We start from the raw sequence: 23117 nt of genomic DNA on the forward strand, positions 1-23117 counted from the left end.
CCTTAGGGTAGGTTTCCTTCTCGCTGCCACCACTCGATTAATTCGGTGAATCGAGACACCCCTCTGTTCCCCCCTCCTCCTTCCAGAGACTTTCCTGGGGAAGCACAGATCAAATCACAGAGGGAGAAAGATTCCTTTCACTTCCCTCTCCCTTCCCTGCTTTCTCTGCTTGGAGACAACCCTTGTCTCCACAGAGTGGCGCCTAGCTTCCTTCCCCTGAATCCACAGGTAAGGAACTTAACCAAGTCCTGAACCTAAAAGAGTTTATTAAAAGAATAAAAAAAGGAAAAAATACCCAATCTCTATGAATCCAAGATAGACATTCATAGGGTCTAATCTTATTAATTCCTGGAGAAATTTCTCCCTTTTCCTCAGTACAAACAATACAGGCAAAATTACGAATAATCAATACAAACACACAGAATTGCAGACACAGGATTCTTATATGAAATTACCCAGTACTTCTAATACTCACTAGCTTGAATAGAAGAAATTAGTTCAGAAAGATGAGCAGAGTTGTCTGGACGAGTTACAGCATTTAGCTTACGGTAGTCCACACAAAAGCGTATTTCCCCATCTGGTTTGGGAACCAGAACCACTGGAGATGCCCATGCACTGGTAGAAGGGCGGATGATACCCATCTCCAACATGTTGTCAATCTCCTGTTTAATAGCAACTTTGGCATGAGGTGACACCCGGTAGGGTGGGGTCCTAATCGGGTGAGCATTACCTGTGTCAATGGAGTGGCAGGTTTGCTCAGTCCGTCCTGGGTTGGCTGAGAACAAGGGCGCGAAGTGAGTGCACAGCTCCTTGATCTGTTGCCGCTGCAGACGTTGCAGGGTTGTGGAGAGGGTCACCTCTTCCACACCACCATTTCTGTTACCGTCGTAGTAGACACTGAATTCAGGTCAGTGTATTCACCCATTATACTATCTAGCCCTGATCAGGAAATTACACTATAGCACTACAAATAGTTTTACACTTGTACTTAAATATATACTGCAAAAATCTCATCCTTTAGAATCTGATACATTTTTGTATATCTTATGGATTACAATGGCAGTTATTTATTATCCCTAGCAGATGTGATCAGACATGGAGCTCAGACTACATGATGCCTTCTGGCCTTTTAAAAAAAACATCTTTGATGTGTAATCTTCAATAGTTTGCCTTTACTTGTACAGGGTTATGATTATAGTGTTTAAACAAAAAATGGTATCTAAAAATGTTGCAGTTATCAAGATTGCTAGATATTTGAGTATATGTCAATGTCCTGTATTGTTTTCACAGGAAAACTACAAAACATGCAAAGCACTTCATTACTAAGACAATATTTGAATTGGTTCAGTTACCTGAGTCTCAACAAACATAGCCATGTCCGTAAACATGTCATGTAGCGCCCGTATATTGGATTCCAGTTTCATAATATCTTTGTGTCGTGACTCAATTCATTCAGAGCTTGTCTAGTAATTTGGGTGTCCCATATAATCTTTGAAGGAGGAAAATAGGAAATAACTAATAAGTATGTGATTGACGTATTCCTGAATAGAAGAAATAGAATATGTGATAGTCATAAAGTGGGCTGTGAATACATACATCACAAGTGAAAATAGAAGGATTACCACTTTCTAACATTTCTTCCAGTTCTTCATCAGTGGTGTTTTTCCCAGCTAGGAAGAAAGCATATTTTAAGTTTATAAAGTAACAGTACATATTTTGCTACACCTAGAAGCCTGAGAATTCACCATGAATAATAATTACATACAACACAAAAACAACTTAAAATTTGTTAACTAAACATTAACTAGTTGACTCTCTCAAACCCAAGTATTCATTTTGATCTGTTGATCATTTCACCCTTAAAATAAAATTAAGAAAAAATTTTTACACCACTACTGGAATTTTCTGGAGCCCTGCATAATGAACCTAATGTCGTGGAAAGATTGACCACACCGTTGATTTTGGGTCAGACACACTGAAGCACCTTTATTGGGGTACAATTATGCATAAAGGGAAGGTCGGCATGTCCCCATACAAGGGGTCAGCCGCCTTACGTAGGCTACATTGCTCTAAGCTTATAAAGGTAAAAACCACAACGCGTAATCACACATTACAAATTTTATCAGCCTTATTTGGTACAATTCTTATCAGCAAGCCAATCAGAGCCCCTCTGAGGCCGGGACTCTGACCTTTTACCATCTAGGGGTTTTCCTGTTATTGTCCCTAGAGGCTCCTGCTTTCGCCACGTCCCTCTTCTTGCATTACCTTCTCTTGCATTATCTTATTGAGTACTAAATTACCTAATGCATTTATTTTCCAATAGAGTTGTACAATTAGCTCTTTTCTAACTGTATGCCCACCTACTTGCGGTTTTTTATTGTACAAGACTCTTCTGCTTTTATTAATCTTCCATAGCTAATATGCTGTTACCCTAGGTCAGGTTACCCAATTACCAGTAGGCGGAAGTTCCCCTTTTCTCCTGTTGGCCTTTTGATTAAGCCATACAGGCTCTTACAAATCTTGCCTATGCCTTAATGTCAAGCAGGCCTGCCATGGCCTACTGTTGCTAGCTTAGCTTGGGACACAGTTCGGGGCAAGGCATGTGGGGTCCCTGAAAATCCCCATCAATTCCCTCCTCTTGATGCCAATCTTCTGGCATCAACTTCCTCAATATGAATGTTCATTAAAGCCTGGACCTCAGGCCTTTCCTCCAGGGGCGTTTCATACCCATTACAGTAGGGTATTTCCAGGGAGTCATAAACTGGGGCTTCTGGTTCCAACACAGAGTCTCGCAAAGGGGCGAGGGGCAAGGGATAAGTGGGTGGCGGAGGGAAGGATAATACTGTAGGTCGGGGGTGGCAACGTGTGCAGCAACAATAGCATGCACAGGTGCCCAACAACAGCCCACCACCGATGAGCCCCCAGAACAGAAACCCATGTATCTGAGGGGGGCGGAAAACTTTTGTAATTGTGCAGAGAAAATCTGAGCCCGTGCAAAGGGTAGTGACTTTATGAGCTGTTTCAAAGGCCCGGAGTTCGGTATTATAGGTGGTTTCCAGAATATCAACTTGATCCTTTAACTGGGACAGCTTGCTGATCTCGGGTAGGAGGGTTTCCAGGGAATGGAAGCGATCTGGCACCAGGGCAGCCCAATTAAAGGGAATCGAAAATGACTTCTCCTATATAGGTCATAAGGATCCTATCTGGCTGAATACTGGCTGTTCTTTCTTTCTTTGATCTGCAGAGTGACTGATGCTTTTCAGATATTGGTTGTGGGTACAGGAGGGTTTCATTGCATCTTATCTCTTGGCCCCAGCTACTGCTCTCCCTTCTTGTTGCATTGATAGTGGGTGGGTGTGTCTCACCTTTTTTTTTTTTAAATCATATATGCTAGGGCCAGTCATGGCCTCTTCTCTCCTGATGTCAGTGTAGATGCAGGCAGTGCAAAATGTACTAAAGTCATATAGTATCTCAAATGCAAAGCTGCATTTCACTGATCTGAGGTTTGAAGAACAATGTGGAACTAGCTATTTTATGAGATGTCTAGATTTCATTCCTGTAATAACAGAACTGGTGATAGGAAAGCAGGAAGAAGTGGGTTTTCTTTTGGGGCGGGGTACACAGCTTAAATTGGTTAAAAACCCTAACTTTCAGGACTCAGTGTTTCAAAAATTTTAGACTGCCAACCTGTGTCGTAGAGATGTCTTTTGTTTAAAAAAAAACAAACAAACCATGAATAAAGCTACTTTAGGGGAAATTACTGCTTTGTCCAACCCCGAAGAGCTATGAGATCTTTGCTCACCAATTCTCATTCTTGTATTTGTCATGCCTTTTTGGTGACTTTAGTATTACAATCTATTATAAATAAAGGCAGTTGTACCTGAGCTGGAAACCAGGGCTATATTGTCAGAGACCACCCAGCATCTTCTGCCTTGTGCAGAAATATAGCCCTTTTCCTAAATCGGAGCCAGATCTGGTGTTTGGACAGTGACTCCTGCAGTGAGACACAGGACCCAGTTCATTGGTGCCCTTGCCCTCGTGGCTTGTCACAGCAGCTTTGCGGTGGTGGGAGTGATTGTCTCAAGGCACAGGACAGCAGTGAGCTGGGGCAGAATGTCTGTACGCAGGATAAATCAGTGGTGGTCTTCCTTACAAGAAAGCTTCACCTGACCACCCAGCAACTTGATGCTCCTCCAGGGTTAGAAACAAGGGGAAGTTTGAGAAGCCTGTTGGTGAAAGTTACTCTCTGGTTTCCTCTTTTTAAAAAAAAAAAGTGCATTTGAGCTAAAGTTTTATTTTTGGAAGTGTTCAGGCTGGGCTGAAAACCTACAATTTGCTAGTCTGATTATGGGTACATAGGGCCATTAGCAACAGTGTAACTAGCTAATAACCATTGGGCCACCATTCCTGCACTAGTTAGGTGCAGTTCTGAAAACGGGGGTCCCACAACTTGGTACCAGATTTTCAAGATTACCCAGGAGCTTTTGTTTCCCATGTTTTGGAAATGCTGTTCCTAAAAGCTGTCCCTGGCTGTAATTTTGTTTGTATTTCAATAAAACCTGTGTTTTGGGTTGCTCAGACTACTTTGTCGTCTTACACCACTTCAGCAGGCCATTTTATTTTATTTTCCTTTGTCTTCCCACACAAAAACGAAGAGAGGGAACCTCTTTATAGCGCATCTCTCACTAATCCTATAAGCAGCCCTGTCTGCTCTGAAGAATTCCATCATCTCAGAATGGTAGATTACATTACCTCCAGCACCGACTGGTGAATTCTAGATTGTAGAGAGATTGGTGTGACTGAGCTGTGTGTGCCTTTAATGAGGCTGTGCATTGGAGAATAAAATCTGATTTAAGGAGGTAATTGATCCAGTCTAGCAACAGGAAAATGAGCCCCCAGCAGTGGCAACCTAGAACAACACAAATAGGTTTTAGGCTGTAGGTAACATTTCCAATGCTTAAATTACTTAAGAGCCTTTGGCCTTGTCGGTGTTGGAAAAGATTTCTTGGTTTAAGTGAAGGTCTGAATTTTAGCCATTTGAGCTGCATGGGTCTGAGGCTCATGGACATTGAGTTCAGTATCCAAAAGGCCTTTGTTGGTTTGGTTTATATCAATTGAAAAGAGATTTAAGCTAAACCACCCCCACTAAGCCACTCTTCTACTGGAAGAAGAGTGCCCCTGCAGGCGGGTTACACCACTGGCATCACTAGTCCTAAACAGCTGCATTGATCTGAGTTCCAGTCATGCCCATCGCTCATTTCTCAGTTTCCAAAGCATACAGTATTAGGAAATACAAAATTAAGATTTAAACGTAAATTCCATTGTCTTGTAAAACAGCAACACTCCTAATTCAGAATCACAAAACCACCCCCCAGCCTTAGCTTGAGCCAAATTACCAATTCTAATGAAGCTAATTTTGAGTCTGAAGTGCAATAGCTACAGTATCTTCATCAGTGTGTATAACTTATGGTAAAGCATAACATTGACACTGACATTAGGTGTAAACAAAATACCAATCACAGTGACTAACCTATCTCCAGCCTTGGCAGTCTGTAAAACATGGTATCAGTCAGCTTCATGGCATTCCCCTGATAGTCAAGACCTAAATCCCATTTTCAAAAGTGAATGAGAAACTTGAGTTTAATGTAAACAGATTGTGGTGATCCAAAGTACTGTTCCTTGAACACTTCTCTTTTGGAAGCTATTTCTAAAATCTTTCATGAATGAAAGAAAAAATCTGCATAATTTTGAAGCCTGTGATGCAAAATTTAAAACAGAAGGACAACATCAGCTAGGGGAAACTGTCAGAGCTCTACACTGGAGCGATGGCAATCTGTACCGGCAGCCAGCTCTGGCCCAGAGCTAACGAAGAAGGTGACTTAAACCTGGTTGTGCAAAGGCTTATCTAAACGTGCTTTTCTTTAGGCATGTGTGGTCCCATTGAATGGGACTCTGCACATAGCGTTAAATACACGTTTGCAGGACCCAGGGTTATGAGTCAGCCGTGCATGTCACACGAGTTTGGCTTTCAGAAGCAGAGAACTTTTATGTTGGGATGGGTTTGTTCTGTTGGTGGTTAGTGCTGTGCCCTTTGAACTTGAGCTGAAGCGAGAGCTCAGTTTGAATGGGCCCTAGGATGATTCTGGTTTGGGAAGGTTCTTTAAGAAAGCATTCAGTTCCTTGGTGCTGCAGTGCATTAGCTCTGCTGCCTTTGCTTTGATCGTGTTTTTTAGCTGTCAGTCTAAAATAGTTTCAAAATTGTGTTTTGGGTACTGCAAAGGGAAACAAGCACTTCAAGCACCTGCTAGAATTAATCCAGGTAAAAATGTCTGATTTGGGGAGGGGGGAAAATAAACTTTTTAATAACCCCTCCCAGGTCCCTGCAGTCCTGGGGTTCTCACAATGCAAGTGACTCCTTGTTTATCTTTGCTGCCTGTGACTAAATTTTTGAAAGCACAGACGGTTCCAAGGCCTGCAGCTGTGCTTGTCAGACAGGAGTGTGAAATCCCCTTTATTTATGTGCGGAGCACTTAGAGCAGCCTGGAAGCTGAGCATCCTTCCCACCAGGCTGGAGAAGCATCTCAAATGCTGTTGACCCCTTTATGGCACCTTAAGATGCGGCATATTTCTGTCAATACCTTCAGCAAATTGTGTGTTGTCTATTTCATGTTGGCCATGAAATACAGACCGCCTGATGGAAACCTTATTTCAGAATGTCAACGCTGGGCGCTTTGAAGGGCAGGCAGCGTTCGCAGCCCTCACATTCGCTCCTCACACGCGGCAGGCTCCCCGCGGGGCCGAGAGTTGCTTTTCTTGCTTTGCGAGGTGCTTTGTGGCTGGAAGGCTGCAATTGAGGCTTTGGCTGTGCAATCTCCTTCTGGGCTTTGCTTCCAGACTTGTTTAAATTGGGTTCTTTGCAGACTTGCTTTTCTCAGCCTCTGTGTTTGTGTTTCAGCCTGAGAGGATAAAAGCATTTAGCCACTACCCGTTCCACGGTGGAGTGAATAATCCCCACAAAGGAGGCTGGCAGGAATACTTCTTAATTGCAAAAATAAAGTGTCAACCCAACTGTTAATTTGGCATTTATCCATAATCAGTGAGCGCTAGGGCAGGCCTGTTCCTGAGGTAAGCTGCAGCTGATGGCCCGAGGGGCAGGGCTGGCTCCAGGGGTTTTGCCGCCCCAAGCAGCCCAAAAAAAAAAAAAAAGCCGCGATCGCAGTCTGCGGCAATTCAGCAGGAGGTCCTTCGCTCCCAGCGGGTGTGAGGGACCCTCCCTTGCCACCAAATACCTGAAAGTGCCGCCCAGCTCCGGAATTGCCGCCTCAAGCACCTGCTTGATAAGCTGGTGCCTGGAGCCGGCCCTGCCGAGGGCAAGCCAGAGGCCTTATCCTGTTACTGCAGATACAAGGAGCCAGCAGGGGGTGGGGGGTGGGACAGAGTTGAGCCCTGGGGTGGATGTTGCCCCGTGAGCTGAGCCGAGGCTGGATTCTAAGACAGGGTGACTGGGGTCACTAGTTTGGGGCATGGAAGGATGAGCTTTAAAGTGCCTGGTTTGTTTCTGGGTCGCTGGGGGACTCCCCATTGGCTTTGGCTTGGGGGCGACAAGGTGGCAATTACCTCTGAAAATGCTGCCCTGGTAGGCATGGCCCTGTGGCATCATGGGAGAGGGGACGGGAGTGACCTCTGCAGGGAGGGTTTGAGCCCACCCCTCACACCAGCGAGCCCTCCCCAGCCATGGCAGAGCGCAGCCCACCCTGTGGGCACAAGGGGGAGCTGGGATCTGCGTGCCCCTGCGCAGCAGCCTCCCTCAGGGCAAAGCACCCCTGGCTCCTGAGGAAATGGCCTGGCTCCTCGGCCTCAGGCCCTGCGCAGCCTGTCCCACCCCACCCCTTTAACACCAGCCCTGCGCTAGCGCTTTAACGTGGCTTGTGTGGTCGCTCTAAAAAACCCACCTCCCCGCGGGGCGTCGCTCCCAGCGCTGATGCACTGTCTACACTGGCATGTTCCAGTGCTGAAACTTGCAGTGCTCAGGGGGGTGTTTTGTCACACCCCTGAGTGAGAAAGTTGCAGCGCTGTAAAGTGCCAGTGTAGATAAGCCCGCACCCTCTTCTGCCAAGCAGCAGGGCCCCGCGCCGGATGAGCCTTTCTGGAAATCAGGAGGATGGCGGCGTAGTTCATGTAGCAGCTGCTTCTTCCCCTGAGCTGGGAGCACCAGCTGGCAGGCCCTGTGCCTGTAACCCGCAACTGGGCGGGGCAGAAGAGCTGTCCCTTCTGCTCCTGCTGTCTGGGCCAATGGAGATGTCAGGAAAATGGGGGAGGCGGTGGGGGCAGGGAAGGACAGGATGGGGTGCAGAGGGGGCAGGAAGGACGGGACAGGGCGCAGAGGGAAGAGGTGAAGCTGGGGACTGGGGCAGGGAAGGATGGGATGGGGTGCAGAGGGGGGAGGCGGGGACGGGGACGGGGGGACAGGAGCAGAGGAGGTGGGATGGGGGTAGGGAAGGATGGGATGGGGCACAGGCTGGGGACTGGGGCAGGGAAGGATGGGATGGGGTTCAGGGGGGGAGATGGGGACAGGGAAGGACAGGAGAAGAGGAGGTGGGACGGGGGAAGGGACGCACGGGATGGGGCACTGGGGAGGAGGCAGTGACGGGCAGGGAAGGACAGGACAGGATGGGATGGGACACAGAGGAGGAAGGCAGGGACGGGGCAGGGAAAGATGGAATGGGGCTGGGGAAGGTGGGGCTGGGGCAGGGCAGGACGGAATGGGGACAGAGGGGTGAACGGGGCAGTGAAGGACAGGATGGGACGGGGCCAGAAGAGCGAGGTGGGGGACAGGGAGGGGGAAGGCGGGGAGGGTAGCAGGGCAGGACGGGATGGGGCACGGAGGAGACGGGGGTTGGGAAAGATGGGACGGGGTGCAGGGGGGAGATGGGGAAGGATGGGACGGGGCCAGTGGGGTTGGCGGGAAGGGTGGCGGGATGGGACGGGACACAGAGCGAGGGCAGTGAAAGATGGGATGGGACCAGAGGAGGCGAGGAGGGAACAGGTGGTGAAGGATGGGGTGGGACCAGAGGGGGGAACGGGGGCAGGGTAGAACGGGATGGGACCAGAGGAGGAAACAGGGCAGGGAAGGACCAGATGGGACCAGGTGGGGGCGAGGGGGGACCGGGGGCGGTGACGGCCCGGGCGTGGGGGAGAACAAGGCAGGGAAGGACTGGGCCAGAGGGTCATGAATTTCTATGCAGCCCTGCACACCGCTTATGGGGGAGGGATTCCGGCTCCTGAGGGAGCTCAGGATGGCACCAGAACACACAGGAGACAGACAGGCCAGACCAACCGGCTCCTCTACCATGGGGCACAGGGTGGCTTCCTGCAGGGCCAGCTCTGGGCCTGTTTGACTCCTTGGCCCCTGTGCAGACACAAGACCCTCAGCTGACCAGCTCCAAGGACGTGTGCCTCAGTTTCCTTCTGAGCGATGTGGGAGCTCATGATCCCAACACCCTCCCAGGGCCCTGCGGGCGGGGAGCCTGCAGTGAAAGCAGCGAAGGGAGCCCAGAAGGGCTGGGGTCTGCCTGCTGCTCTGCTCCAGCTAGTGCAGGGCTCTTAGCTGAGGGGTCATCATCACCTCCCTGCCCTTCCCATAGTGCTCAAGGGGAGGGGCCTGGCTGGCTGGCTGGCTGGGAGGAGGGGAAGGGTTCAAGGCTCTGTCCTGTCTCCCAGGGCTGCTGCTCTGATGGCACAAGAACCTGTGGTTCGTTGCCTGTTTGGAGATGAACCATGGAAACAGAAGGCAAGTGGGGTCAATCAGTGTGATGAACCAGGGCAAACAGACGCGGGAGGCTGAGTCAGTGCAAGCAAAGCACGGCCAGCTGGGGCGACTCAAGAACTGGGCTGAAGTCGGACTTAACAAACAAGCGATGGGGCCGGAAAGTAATGGGCCAAAATTGGTGGTGTGAGTATTAGGGTTAAGTGGTGGACGCAATACTGAGCAGAGGAACTGTGCCCCCCGGCCTCCCTTGTGGGGTTCTTAAAAAGAGAAGGCAAAAAAAAATCCCAGCCAAGCTCTCACCGGGACCCACACCTGGATCCCAGCTCATCTTGTCCAGCTCGTGTCATCTCATCCTGCCCACCCCCAGGGCAGAGGGAGCCGACCAGACCAGAGGACTTTCTTCCCCAGCCCAGCAGTGGGGACAGCCGATGGGCAGCGCTGCAGGGACGTGTAAGAACCTTGCGTCCCCTTTGGGTTACTGTCTGCCCCACTATTTCTTCCCGCCGGTCCTCTCTCCCGCTCCCTTGGCTTTTCCGCAACTCCTGAAATGAGCTGCACTGCGCGCATCACCACAGCGAGACGAGACCACCCAGTCCTGTCTGAGGAGAACAGACCCAGCCAGATGGTGTCCCTGGCAGGATGTGAGCCTGAGACCAGACCAGGTGTTGTGGCCGACCTGCCAGCCTAAAGCAGCCTGCCGTCCTGTGGTCCAAGAACAGCAACAAACGCTGTATTTCCCCCACATGTCTGTCCTTCCTCTCCCCCACCGTGGGTCTGTCTGGTTAAAACCGGGAACAACGAATACCCAGCACACAGCACGGCTAAAGGTGAAATGCCCCCTTTCCTTTTCCTCAAAGGATGGTCATCAAAATAAGAGACTAAACATTTTGCCTCCAAAAAAGGCTGCAATAAGTTTTAATTCCGGTTGTTTTGCTGAGTCTGTTTCAATATAAACACTTGTTTTGATTTTGTTCTTGTGTTTAATTAAAAAACTTTCAGCTTGAGAATACAAACAAACCAGGCTGCTGGGGCAGCAGATGGCGCTGGAGAGCTGGTGTAGGGAATCCCCTTGTCAAGTCTCCCTTGCCTGCTTCGCTGCTGGGAGGGTGGATGGTTTAGCGAATCAGGACTCCAGGACTGTGTTCCCAACTCTGGGGTGAGAGTGGGGCCTAGTGATTAGAGTAGGGAGGGGGAGGGGCTGAGAGCCAGGACTCCTGGGTTCTATTCTCAGCCCTGGGGTGGGAGTGGGGTCTAGTGATTAGAGCAGGAAGGGGGAGGGGCTGAGAGTCAGGACTCCTGGGTTCTATTTCCTGGCTCTGTTGTCTGGGGAGGTGAACACAGCTTCCCACATCAATAACATGGCTCTCCAGAGTGCACTGAGCACCCCACCACCACCACCCTGGGATGGGTGCCCGAGGGATTGTCTGCCAGGCTCAGGGGGGCTCCATTCCCCAATGCCCCCCACCCAGAACCTGCATTTCCATGCCTGGAATCCTCTCTCCCTGGGCCAGGAGCCTCAGACACTGCCAGCAAGGGACGGTGCCCAGGCTGGCTGGGGGAGGCTGCAAAAACTGGCTGACTCAGAGAGGAGAAGGATGCAATGAGACCTGCACTGACCCAGCCCCTGCCTTGTTCTGCCTCCCCCCGCCCCATCCTGCCTTAGCAGGGCAGCACGGGGGATGGAGCTGGCAGGGCAAGGGGGCAGCAGTGGGTTGGGGGTAGCAGTAGCAGCGTGTGCCGCGCTGTGGAGGGGCTGCAGGTGATGCCGGGACCAGCCCCTGTCCTGGGCTGGCTCCCGATGGGGGCGGCTCTGCAGAGTTCTCTCCAGGCTGCAGGCCATGGGGCTGGGCATCCTGCTGGGCAGGGAGAGGGGGGTTCCCTTGGCATCGCACAGGGTCTCTCCCAGCCCAGCAGGTCTGGGCCACTGTGAGGTGGGCAGCCCAGGGGACCCGCTCCCAGTGGCTGGGCTTTGGTGAAGCATGTGGGCAGGCAGGGCTGGGGGCTCTCTCCAGGGAAGAGCAGTCACAGAAACACCTGCCCCAGGGGATGCTGCCTTCTCCTGGGGGGAGTGGGAAGGGGGCTGTCCCTGCCCCAGTGCCCTGGAGCTGCCTGTCACTACAGCTGTTACCGATACCCCTAGAGACGAGGTGGGAGCCACACGAGCCCTGCTTCAGGGCCGGGCACGGCCGGCCGCGCGTCACAGCAACGCGCAAGGTGCCGGGATTGCTCAGCGTGAGCCGTTAGCACCTGCTGGAAGGGGGCAGGCGAGGTAGGGTGGCCCGTTAACAAGGACAAACAGGGGGGCTAGTGGATTACTGCCTCAATTCCTAACTGCTAGACCAATGGTGGGCAAACTACGGCTCGTGAGCTGGATCCGGCCCATCAGGGCTTTGGATCTGGCCTGTGGGATTGCCACTGCCATGGCGCTGCAGGACCCACGCTGCTCCCAGAAGCGGCCGGCACGACCCCTCCATCACTCCACAGCATCCTCCCAGCTCAGCCCAGGCCAACCCTCCATCACCATCACCCCCAACATCCCTCCCAGGCCAACCCCTCCATTGCCTGCCTAGAAGCCCCACTCATAGGACATCTGAGTGCAGGAGCTGCCTCCCCACTGGCGCAGGCGCCGAGTCCCCCAGACGCTGCCCCCTGCAGCCCAGTGCCCCTGTGTTGCGTCGCAGTGCCTCTCAGGCGGGCATGGACCGAGCCCATCAATCAATGTGATTGGTAGCAAAGTCATTTATTTCTCTCCAGCATGCTCTTATATACAATTATGGCAAGCAATCAAGCAGTTGCTAATTGGTTAATAAGATACACACAGGCACAGCTATAACTTCATAGGGTACTTGTCATCCTGTACAACTTTCTGATTTATTATCCTGTTTACTGCCTGCTGTCGGATGAGAACCAGGCCAAGGCCAAACACTTAGCTTCTAACATACCCATGTGCCAAGTTCCCACATCACCCCCCTTTTCTCAAAATCAAAAAAGAAAAGGAGAGAAGGCATTAGCAATACATTCCCAACTCATAATATCAATACTACAGTCTACATCAACCAAAGCTAAAAAGCAACCAAAAACACCAGCTGCCTAACTAAACCGTAACAATATCTTCCGCAATGCCCTACTTTTACCTATTACATCCCTTCTCCAGGTAACGCAAGTGGCCCAAGGGGCCAGGAGGGTCCTGCCAATATGCGTACCACACAACAACAACGGCAGCCACACAAATAGCAAATATACAAAGGCAAGCAGCAAAAATACACAGCATTCCTAGCATAAAACCTTGCATTAAATATACAGCCCAGCCACGTAGCGACGACATTCATGACCACAGCCAGAAATCTTCCTGTTCCTGGCATTTGCCTCGCTCTGGCAATTCCCTACTTTCTCATAACAACTTTATCTCACCCCTCTGTTCTTGTGACCACGCTACTGTAACTTTCCACCAAAGCAGCATAGGGAAAATGCAACCCCACATCCATATCTCCCCCTCTATTCCAAAACACACAAAAAAGGGGCATGCAAAACAAAGCAAAAATAATAATAACAATAACCAATAAACAAAACAAAACCAAAACCAAATAATACTTCCTTAATCTATAAAACTCATCTATAACCATGCAATTCATAACATACAACACCAACAACATCAGACAAAACAAACATAAAATAACAAAAATAAAACAAATAAATGGTGTAAATTCTGCAGTGTTCCCCCATTCTCTATTGTACACCAACCTGTGACAAATTTCTATTACCAATCCATCCCTCATGTGTCAGGTGATCAAGCTGACACTGAGGGGGGGGGGTCCTAGCAAAAAATAAAACACAACATAAACCACATAAACATCTTAACAACACCACAACAAATCTTCTGGCCAGAAAACAAACACCAAAAAACAGAACAGAAAACACAAAACATAAATCTTAACTCTATCAGTAAATGCATGGTACATTAAATGCTATACAGCTAACATCAATTATCTGTAATAGCTAAAAAACAAAAACAAATATACCCCTACTGGGCAAGCAATCATTACTTAAAATACACAAATACCCTTATTAATTTCAGGCAAAACAGGGAAATTACTTCATCAATTAAATCATTTACAATAATACAATTGCATCTTGGCTTGCTTCTAAATTCAAAGCTATTCACAGCTAAAATTTCTTACTTTTAAATTCTGCTATTAAACACTAAAAATAAAAAAAAATCACCACTTATATGCCCTTAAGCCTAATACAATTTCAATTACATAGCACTATATACATTCTTAGCTAATGCAACAAAATTATTCATAGCCAACCAATTGCAAACTAATTTCTTGCCTAAATTTTTTTACAAACATTTCAAAAACACCAAAACTTCACTCTTTAGCATCTTACAAAATTCAACTGCTGTTCCCTCTAGCAACCACAGAATTAACCTTTTACTCTCCTAAAAAATTACTAGCTAGTCTTCCAACAGCCACTTACTAATCCAAATCACCATTCCAAATATGCTCCTGAATATTTGAAATCCCCATGTTCATGCTCAATTACCTTTTCTATCCACTATACCCTTAAAAGTTTCCAACCAGTTTTCCAAGCTTGTTGTCTGTTGCCTGGCCGCCTGGGCCCGATCCTTTTTTCCTTTCCAAGTTCTCTGTCTATTGCCTGCCTGCCTGGGCCCGATCCTTTTTTCCTTTTCAAGTTCTCTGTCTATTGCCTGCCTGCCTGGGCCCGACCCTTTTTTCCTCTTGCTAGACCGTTCCTTTCATGAACACTAACTTATCCCACTATCAATTTAGCTAGGAGGGTGTACTTCTTAACTAGCCCCCACCCTTCTGGTCTCTTCTGTGAACAATTATCTGTACTTTCCCACCGTGGGGGCTACATTCTCATGCATATAACTTTAATTACAACATCTACTTCAGCCTATCTATTATAACATTGGCTACATCTAGTATCAAACAATCGTACAACTGCCAATAATCAGCACATAACACAAAATTTACAAAAATCTAATAAGGCTAACAAAAGCACTTTACAAAAGGTACTTTGGGTCACATAGGCCCAAAGCCATCCTCCTAAATTACCTAAATTTATACCCAACAACACCATCAACTCCTCCCCTGTGAGAATACGCAACAAACCTTTTGGCTGAGTTTTCTCAAACTTTAAAAACAAAAACAATTAAGCTCTAGAAAATCGGGGTTAGTAATGGGGGGGGTAATATCATATACAATCCAATTAGGGAGGGCAACACAGGCTAAAAAAAATTCCACAACACAGGGCACAGCCTGTAAAATAAACCCCAAAATCCAATTAATACCACATTTCTCAGCAGGAGTCCCAAATTTCTTCCTGCCAGTGTACAATTCTTTGTTTCTTTACCAGGGTCAGTTCTCAATGTCCTTTTAGTCAGGAATTTCTGGACATTGGCAATATCAATGATGTGAGTGTTTTTTCTTCTTTTCCACCACCGTCGTGGTTCAACTTCTACGGGGGAAATTATCAGGACATCATCCTATAATGATTTTGCTTCTATCAAAAAAAAATCCAATAACACAATGGGGGCTGCAGCGGACAAGGGAGAGGTTAGCCAGTACATTACCTTGTCCTTTTTTCCTGCTGTTTAGAAGCACAATGGAGCTAAATAAAAAAAAATAGGCCAATCATCAGTAGTAGAATCCTCCTGATGTAAAGGGGTCTTTTTGCAGTAAAAATCATGGGTCCAAGCAGTCAGTCTCCTGGTTCCAAGACTCCTGGTTCCAGGGCTGCTAGGATCTTTGAGCAGCTCTTCCATACCTGTGAGAAGAGACAGCTAACACATTCCGTTAGTGCCTGGCAGGGTTTTGCAGCTCTCATTAGCTTTTTGGGCCCAGTCAAGCCCCTTTGTCTAGGCTGTCCGCCAAATCTTAGCTGTGCCGCGTCCTTGACTGGGGCCAGAAAAGAATGAGCTGTCTTCGGCTAATTCATTCTGTTCTTTTTTCCTTCCCTGCTTGGCTTCTTTTAATCTGTGAATCCTGTGTCAGAACACCCAGCTGTTGCTGCTCATACCGGAGAAGCATAACGGTTTTCCCGGCATTGTCCCAGGCTTAGACCAGCCAGCATAGGACGCCTTCTCCAGGCTCCTGCCAAAACAACTTACTTGCTTGTAGGTCCGAACGACCACCGGGGCCACGGCACGAGCCTCTGCCTGCGCCGTGCACTCCAAAGTTTTCCCGTCCAGGGCTCGCTTCCAGCGGAGCACCTCTTCGTCGTATGCCCGAAGGGCGGTCCGGAGCCTCTCCAGCTCCCCCTCTTTCCACGATGATCCAGCTGGAAGACCTTGCATTTGATTTAACTTATTATAAATGGCCTGCAGCTGTTGACCCCGGCGCTCCATTTTCTTATAAAAGGCATTAAACTGGGTAAACTGAATAGGCGTAGTCAAATTGGGATAGACCTGTGATGGCACGTGTCTCACCCGAGCCTCCTTTGTTTCCCCGCATTCGTGACACCCCCAGGTCCCGTGGACACGGCATGGTTTGGGAGGGGGTGCATACGGCAAAGCTGTTTTCACAGGCTCGGGCGTATCGGGGGGTAGCGGGACCGTAGCAGGATTAGTTATATCGGGGCCGAGGGCCACATTGGAGGGTAATGGAACCATAACAGGGGCAACATTATCCAGGTCGGAAGCCAAAGGTATCACCGTGTCCTCGCCACCGAAAAACTCCCTGGCTCCAACCGGCAACACAGAAGGCATGTTGGGCGGAAAAGCTTAGAAAGGGCCGCCTGCACTCCTGCCTCGGCCGCAAGAGTTTGTACTATCTTCTTTGTCTTATTCCATACTGGACTCAGGGAAAAGGCTTCCTCATCGCCCTGAGCCACCGACTTCCAAAGCTTGGAGCCTAGCCGCTCCCACACAGTTTTATTAAAAATTGTACTCGGCTTAACAAAAAGTTCCCTTCTCTGTCCCCACCGCAGCAGGCAGGATAACGTATCAGAGGGGAGCTTTTCTCCCTGCCGCTTCATAATGTGCAATAAAGGCTTCTGTGTTATCTTTTCTTCCGCTGATGCAGCGGTTCCCATGTTAGCCGCTCTGCCCTTCTCCGCCGCGGCTTATAGCCGCCGCTTTCCTCCGCGGCTTATAGCCGCCCTTCTCCTCCGCGACTTATAGCCGCCCTTCTCCTCCGCGACTTATAGCCGCCCTTCTCCGCCGCGGCTTATAGCCGCTCTCCTCAGGGCTCAGGTGCGCCTCTCTTTTCGGACGCCCGGGGGCTTCTCCAGCACTCCCCGCCGCAGCTCCTCCGCCTGGAACAGGCCACCGACACTAGCCTCCGACACTATCATCATTCGATTCGAATCACGTCGGGGTCACCATTTGTTGCGTTGCAGTGCCTCTCAGGCGGGCATGGACCGAGCCCATCAATCAATGTGATTGGTAGCAAAGTCATTTATTTCTCTCCAGCATGCTCTTATATACAATTATGGCAAGCAATCAAGCAGTTGCTAATTGGTTAATAAGATACACACAGGCACAGCTATAACTTCATAGGGTACTTGTCATCCTGTACAACTTTCTGATTTATTATCCTGTTTACTGCCTGCTGTCGGATGAGAACCAGGCCAAGGCCAAACACTTAGCTTCTAACATACCCATGTGCCAAGTTCCCACACCCCTGTGGCCGAGGTGTCGCTCAAAGCTGAACAAAGCGCCAGGCCTAGCTGCTGCGCTCGCCCATTCAGTGCAGCCCATGGCCCCCCGGCCCAGATTCAGATTGTGACCCCCTGACCCAAACCGCTCGGCCTCGGCCTCGCCCCAGAGGGAAGGGCAGAGGGACGACCCTGCCCCAGTGGAGAGTGACCCCATTCCCCACAATCCGCTATCATGGCCACAGGCTGCGGCTCCTTCTCCCCATGGCTGTGGCTCTGCCCTTCTCGCTGTGACCCAGGGGCTCCCTGCTAGCGCAGGGTACTGGGGTGCCCGTCATAGGAAAGGGGCACACAGGCCTTTCTGCGCTGGCAGTTTCAGGCCTCAGTAGCCCAGTGGTGGTGCTGCTGCCCCAGCACAGACAGGCAGAGCTGCCCTAAGTTGCAGTTGGCAGCTGCCTGGTGGGTCTGCACTGGGCTGTGCCCCGCTGGCTGCCAAGGGCAGGTCCCCGCAGCACACCTAGCTCAGCTGCGCACCAGGCAGCGAGCGGGTTGTTTTGCTGCACGGTGATGCCAGGATGGTGCATTGAAGAGGGTAAAACCCACAGCGACAACAGTCGGCTTGTGGGCTCTGGGGAGGAAGGTGGAGGTGGCTCTTTGAGCCCTGGGTCGGGACACACCGAAACCCAGCACCACTCCCATCCTGCCCCCTCTGGGTAAGGTGCCCCCAAACCTCCAGGGCCTGGGCCCCGCAGGGCTGCATGTGGCTCTGCAGACGGGGTCCATGTGCTGCACGGGGGAACAATCCCCTCTGCAGCCAGCCTGGGGGGGGGGATTCTGCACCCCTGGGGGTGGAGGGGCAGCTGTGTGTGGGGGGTAACCTGGGGGAAGGGGGGGCTCTGGAGCCATGTTTGGCCCAAACGGTGCCTCAGTAAGGAGATGAACTTGAGGGTTCCCCAGGCTAAACCAAGGCCCCCCCCCCCAGCTGTATCCTGTGCCCTCTGCCCTGCCTGCAGATGGGGCTGGCTGGTGCAGGGGGCCGATCTCTCCTGGAGGGTGACACAGCGTCAGTGGTCTCCAGCGCCTGCCTCTCAGGGCATCGACATGGTGCCTGCTGCCCCCCCATCCCGGCCAGCGCGTGGCGGCTTTCACAGGGTGAATCACACCCTGAGCTGCAGCGGGTGGAAGTGACTCTGAGAAAACAGAACTGCCGCCTCTAGCTTCCGGCCCATCAGCTCCCCACTTCCCCAGGCCACATTCCCCACATCCAGGCTGCCACTCACCCCATGGCCACGCTGCCCATGCTGGCGCAAGGGGTCAGCCCTCCCACCAGGTCTGTCCCCCCCCAGCACCAGGCAGGGTGCAGGGGCACGGTGCTCTTTGGCCTGCAACCAGAGCCAACCCTGTGGATGGGGCATAGCTCAGGCCTGGTGCCATTCAGCTGCCTGGGCTGGCTCTAAGCGCTTTCACCAGCCTGTGCCTCAGTTTCCCCTGTTAAATGGGGGTGACAATCCTGACTCCAGTCCTGTGTGAGGACTGGTACGCACAAAATTCTCTGTTACTCCCACAGTCTAGGGGCACCCACCCACACCCAGTTCCTAGGGCTCAGGCATAACCTCACGCTCTAGGGCACCCACCTTTACCCTTCCATGGGCTCAGGGAGTAACCTTACATGCTGCAGGTTTGTGGGGTCTTTTACACAGTAGCACCCTTCACCTCTCTTTATGGACAATCACCAAAACAGGATGCACACGTGACGCATACAACGCTCACCGCTCCCAATGAAGCAGCTGAACTTTTCTTGATGGCTAATCAGGATCAGGTCATCTGGGGAATTCCAGCTTCTGGAGGTCTGGCAGCTCTGATCTTGGGGCTGTGTCCTGGAGCTGGTTCCAAAGAACGTCCTTTTGGACTCACCTTTAGGTAGTGACACTTGAGTCTTGCTTAGCCATCATTTCACTGAATTATTACTAAACAATTTTCTAACTCATCCTAGCACATTGTAACAATTCTTTAACCAGTCATACCCCAGCACCTTCACTGATTCACGCCATCGCTCGCTCTCCCCCGCCCTTATTCACTTTCACCAGGCAGGGGGTTGGGGTGTGTGGTTGTGGGTGCAGGCTCTGGGGTGGGACTGGGGATGAGGGGTTCAGGGTGCAGGATGGGGCTCTGGGCTGGGGCCAAGGGGTTCAGAGGGCTGGACGGGGCTCAGGGCTGGGGCAGGGGGTTGGGGTGCGGGGTGTGTGTGTGCAGGCAGCATTTAGCTCAGGCAGCTCCTGGACGTGGCCGGCATGTTCCTGCGTCTCCTAGACAGAAGCGTGGCCAGGCAGCTGTCTTAGCGCTGCTGTGCTGCCAATCGGACCTTTGGTGGCCTGGTCAGCAGAGCTGACAGGTGCCACCAGCCTGGGTCCCTTTTCAACCAGGCATTCGGGTCGCAAACCGGACACCTGGCAACCCTAGTTCTGTCCCGGCTCTGGGAGGGGAGCAGGGTCTGGGGGTTAGAGCAGGGGGGGCTGGGCATCAGGACTCCTGGGTTCTCTCACCAGCTCTGTCCTCCCCCAGCTGACTCGCTCAGCTTCTGGTGGGGGGGGCATCTGAGGGGTGGCCCGGAAGACGCTGAGGTGAGCTGGTCCCAGCCCAGTTCCCCACAGCACAGGGCTGACAGCACAGACACCCCCACCCCGCAGAGCCAGAGGGCACAGAAATGCAGCCAGAGCAGTCTAGTGCACCCCCCACCCCTTGCTTCTCCCTCGCCCTGGCACCTGGCGCCCCTTCACCGGCTGGGGCACTCACTGGCTCCTCTTGCAGCTTGTTCAATGGCCTGGTCACCTGGGGGGCAGGGGGTCCTCGATAGGGATGCAGTACACGGGGCTGGGGGGCACGGGAATGATTCACTGACTGGCATGGAACAACTGACCCACACACCTCCTCCCTGCACCCACCTCCCTGATCCACTGCACTGACCCACACGCCTCCTCCTCCCTGACCCACCCCACTGACCAACACGCCGCCTCCTCCCTGACCCACGCGCCTCCTCCCTGCGCCCACCCCACTGATCCACTGCACTGACCCACACGCCTCCTCCTCCCTGACCCACGCGCCTCCTCCCTGCACCCACCCCACTGATCCACTGCACTGACCCACATGCCTCCTCCTCCCTGCACCCACCCCACTGACCCACATGCCTCCTCCTCCCTGCACCCACCTCACTGATCCACTGCACTGACCCACATGCCTCCTCCTCCCTGCACCCACCCCACTGACCCACATGCCTCCTCCTCCCTGACCCACGCGCCTCCTCCCTGCGCCCACCCCACTGACCCAGATGCCTCCTCCCTGCGCCCACCCCACTGATCCACTGCACTGACCCACATGCCTCCTCCTCCCTGACCCACGCACCTCCTCCCTGCACCCACCCCACAGACCCACACGCCTTCTCCTCCCTGCACCCACCCCACTGACCAACACGCCTCCTGCTCCATGACCCATGCACCTCCTCCCTGCGCCCACCCCACTGATCCACTATACTGACCCACATGCCTCCTCCTCTCTGCACCCACCCCAGTGACCAACACGCCTCCTCCTCCCTGCCCCAAGCGCCTCCTCCCTGCACCAACCCCACAGACTCACACGCCTCCTTGCCCCAACCACAGCCCCACTCCCTCCTCACCCTTCATGCCTTCATGGGCTGGGGTGTGGGAGGAGGTGAGGGTGAGGGCTGGGGGTTCAGGCTCTGGGTTGGGGCTGGGGGTTGCGGGGAGGGATAGCTCAGTGGTTTGAGCATTGGCCTGCTAAACCCAGGGTTGTGAGTTCAATCCTTGAGGGGGCCATCTAGGGATCTGGGGCAAAAATTGGTCCTGCTAGTGAAGGCAGGGGGCTGGACTTGATGACCTTTCAAGGTCCCTTCCAGCTCTAGGAGATTGGTATATCTCCAATTATTACCTTACCCTGCTCTGCTGTGAGAACCCCCACTCCTGGGCTGTTCACAACCAGCCTCTGGCACATAAGCTGCTCCTTGGATTATGCAACCAAATGGCACTAGCCAATATCTCCAGTCCCAGACACAACCCTAGGCTCCTCCGTCTTGCAGTGCCCAGTTATGCCCGCTGGACACTGCAAGCTTATAGAAGTTTGTCAATTTAACAAAGAAATTGATATGCACCAGGCTTGTTCTCCCAAGGAGAGTCTCTGACACGCTTCAAACCAAACTCACTGCTTCAGGTAGAATAAACAAACAGATTTATTTACAAAGATAGATTTTAAGTGATTATAAGTCAAAACATAAGTCAGATTTGGTCAAATGAAATAAAAGCAAAACGCATTCTAAACCGATCTTAACACTTTCATTGCCATTACAAACGTACATACTTCTCACCACTGGCTGGCTGGTTGCCCTTTCAGCCAGGCTCCCCTCTTTGATTGGTGCTTCAGTTGCTTGATGGTGATGTCTGTAGATGTAGGTGGAATAGAGAGGAAGAGCCTGGCAAATGCCTCTCCCTTTTATCATGTTATTTCTTCCCTCTTCACTTTGTTCCCCTGTCCCCTTCAGAGTCAGATGAGCATCACCTCATCGCTGTGCCAAACTGACCAAAGGAAGGGGGTGACTCACTTGAGAGTCCAACAGATCCTCTGTTGCTGCCTAGGCCAGTGTCCTTTGTTCCTGTGAGGCTGGGCTGGGTTTGTCCCATCCATGCCCTGATGAGGTGTGAACTGCCCCTCTGCTCTTGGGGAGTTTTTGCCTGGGCTTGCTCTAAGCCATGAGGACACATTTTCAGCCTCAAAACTATATATATGAAATTACAGCTTATAACAATGATTACTATGACATTACCGTAACAATGCTCAGTATATCATGAGCCTTCTGAAGCCATCTAACATGACAAACTTTGCATTAGGTACCACACAATCATATTAAAAGGATGAATGTGGGGGTGTAGGGTGTTCCCACGAGGTACAGAACATCACAGAGCCCTTTGGGTCAGGCACACTGAGGGGTTCCCTAGGGCACAGCACATGGTTCCACAGGATCTAACATAGGGGAAGCTAAGTAATCTGCTAAAGGAATAGTGATAGTGTGGACAAGAATCAAATTAGAGGAAACCGCAATATTCTCCCATCCACTTGAGATACCAGAACAAGATTGCACCGCTCTGCCCAGCCAGGGCTGCTTTTACAGCCAGTTTCCTTCCCTGTTTATGTGAGATTTGCCCCCTCAACAGGGAGCCCTGTGATGCTGATCATTGCTAGAGGAACCCACCCTGGAGACAGGCTATAGCTAAAGCAAAAGAAGAGTCCAACTAAGTGATTTTTGGCCCAGTTTGCAAGGCCTTACATGCAAGGTGGTGAGTCAAGAGACAAACTTTCCCCAGCAGACGTTGGTCCAGTAAGAGAGATCCCCTCACCCATCTTCTCTCTAATATCCTAGGACCAACATGGCTACAACACTGCACTCAACTTGATGGCATCTGTTTGGAGAGAGCACAACTTCTGAATGCAATTGGGAGAGGAGGAGCATGCGCACACAACCTCTGCCATGGTGGGGAGAATTAAGGACTCCAGCATGGAAGGGGCATGGGGGACTCTGGTATGGGGTACACACAGCCCCTGTCACAAGTGGGGCTTTAGGGAGTTGCTAAAGTGCAGGGGAATGAGAGGATGACACAGAGCTGGTAGGAGAAGAAGTGGGAGCACCCAAAGAGTCCCTGCTGTTCACAATGAACTCAGC

Source organism: Mauremys reevesii, linkage group 25 (genome assembly GCF_016161935.1).
Source record: "Mauremys reevesii isolate NIE-2019 linkage group 25, ASM1616193v1, whole genome shotgun sequence".
In the NCBI taxonomy this organism is placed as follows: domain Eukaryota; kingdom Metazoa; phylum Chordata; order Testudines; family Geoemydidae; genus Mauremys; species Mauremys reevesii.